General features: G+C 64.1%; 1 protein-coding gene across 1 annotated transcript in view; it reads left to right on the forward strand.

The window, feature by feature from the left end:
* The window catches only part of RAP2C (RAP2C, member of RAS oncogene family), a 22,430-nt gene that overhangs the window by 1,154 nt on the left and 18,987 nt on the right, over positions 1–2,289 (forward strand). The window lies entirely within an intron of this gene.

A 2,289-nucleotide genomic window follows, 5' to 3' on the forward strand; every position in this document is an offset into this window, starting at 1 on the left:
GGAGCGGGTGCCGGCCCGGCAGATCCCCTGCTCCGAGCATCCTTTGGGCTTCGGGAGCCAGGTCTGCCCCATCCCGCTCCCCCAGCCCCATTGTGCCCCACAGCACCTTCAGAGGGAGGATGGGGGGTGACTTGGGGGGGGGGAATTCACGTGTGGCGATGCTATTGTGCTATTATTGCATTCTACTCTTCCTGTGCTGGGGGCCCCTGTGTCCAGCTGTGGGGCCTCCAACAGCACAGGGACACGGACCTGTTGGGGCAAAGCCACAGGAGGCCCCGGAGCTGCTGGGAGGGCTGGAGCCCCTCTGCTGGGAGGACAGGCTGGGAGAGGTGGGGGGGGTCAGGCTGGAGAGGAGAAGGCCAAAAAGGGGAGACCTCAGAGCCCCTTCCAGTGCCTAAAGGGGCTCCGGGAGAGCTGGGGAGGGACTTTTTACAAGGGCATGGAGTGATGGGATGAGGGGGAATGGCTTCAAACTGGAAGAGGAAGAAATTTTTCATTCTGAGGGTGGTGATCCCCTGGGGCAGGTTGCCCCGAGAAGCTGTGGCTGCCCCATCCCTGAAGGTTCTCAAGGCCAGGTTGGACGGGGCTTGGAGCAACCTGGGCTGGGGGGGGGGGTCCCTGCCCAGGGCAGGGGGGCGGCACTGGGTGGTCTTTAAGGTCCCTTCCAACCCAAACCATTCTATGATTCTGTGATTCTATGATTTTGGAGAGGGTAATGAGGGCAAGTTGGGCTCTAGGCTGGGTGGGACGAAGCCTTGAAAGACTTTTTCATTCCCCACGTCGTGCAGCCCAAGGGTGGGGGCTGCAGCCAGATTTGGACCAGCGGGGTTGGGCAGAGTGTGGCCTGTGCTGCGGGGGGAGGTGAGCTGCAGTTCCCCCGCCAGGCTCTCGCCCCTCCGCCAGCTTTGCTCAATTATGGGAAATCCTTTAAGCTTTCACATTAGTGCCGTATTTAGGTCTGCAGTGTATTAGGGCTTGGCATGGGGAGCGGAGTCAGATTCTTCATTTAAGATAGTGTTTTAAAGGTACTTGTCACCATGAGCCAGGACGCTGGGCTGAGCGGGGTGCGTGCCGTGGGGGTGCTGGGGTGCCCCTGGCCCCCCAACCTGCCCTGCCCATACCCCGTACCCTACCCACGCAGCTCCAGCGCCCGTAGCCGGCCCCGTGCCCGCACCCTGGGTACCGGGGCACCCGCCGCCGGGACAGAGGGACCCCCCATTACCCACCCAGCCAAAGGTGCACATGGGGTTGGGGGTCCCAGGGCTGCAGCGGGTGACCCCCACCGCCCCCCCAAACCCATCTGCACCTCCGCAGCCGCTGGCAGAGCCCGGCCGCCCTCCCGCGAGGCTCCGGGGCTGCCGCGCTGGCGGGAGGCCCATCCTGCTGGCGGTAAATGTGTCATCGGATGGTGATGAGGGATAATGAGTCACGAACGCCCACCACCAGCCAGCCGGCCCGGCCAGCCCTGGCATGGGGCTGTGGCGCACGGGCAGGAGAAGGGAGAGAAGAGCTGCTCCAGCCCCGGCTGCCTCACTCCTCCTCTGTTTCCCCACACCTCATCCACTGGCGTCTTCCACAGGACACCAAAGGATGCGGCATCTCTCCGGCAGCGCTCGCCCGGGGATGGGGTGACGGCTCCGCTCCTCTGGTCCAGTGCGGGGACATGATGGCCCTCCCCTGTATCCCCCGGTCATGGGTGCCCAGCGCTGCCACCGCTCTGCCCACCGCTGTCGGACAGCTCGGCAAGGATGGGGCTGGGGGCTGCCTGCCGAAATGTGTGTTTCCCGCGCTGCAAGCAGCCGAAGCTGGGGCTGGGCCAGCTCAGGGTGTGCTGCCGGGAGCAGGAGGAGCCACCGGACTCCCCTTTTCCATGTGGGTTTTTACTTTAATCTGGTAATTGTTAAGGCAACAGAGTATTAGATCCCAATTTCGAGGTGGTGGGTGCCGTGGGAAGCATTCTACGCTCCTGGAGAGGGCAAAGCGCAGCCCTTGGCTTGTGTTAGCAGGTGGGTGAGGAGCCCTCGAGCACTTTCTCTCCCTGCTCTGCCCCACGAGTGGCACTGTGGCACTTTGCTCCTCCTCTCTTAACTCAGACCTGCGCAGCCGTGCGCAGCCCCGGCCCGGGGAGAGCCGGCGTCTGCACCAGGTGTGGCTGTCGCAAGGCCAGGGCACAAGTTGTGGTTGTGGTTACGGTTCCGGCAATGTCCCCTGGTGGGGCCTGGCGCGATGCAGGTGGCAGCCCCGCAGCGGGGGGCTCGGCCGGGAGCCCCAGCAGCCACCCTACCCTTC

The sequence above is a fragment of the Charadrius vociferus genome, unplaced genomic scaffold (genome assembly GCF_000708025.1).
Source record: "Charadrius vociferus isolate BGI_N301 unplaced genomic scaffold, ASM70802v2 scaffold472, whole genome shotgun sequence".
NCBI classification, from domain to species: domain Eukaryota; kingdom Metazoa; phylum Chordata; class Aves; order Charadriiformes; family Charadriidae; genus Charadrius; species Charadrius vociferus.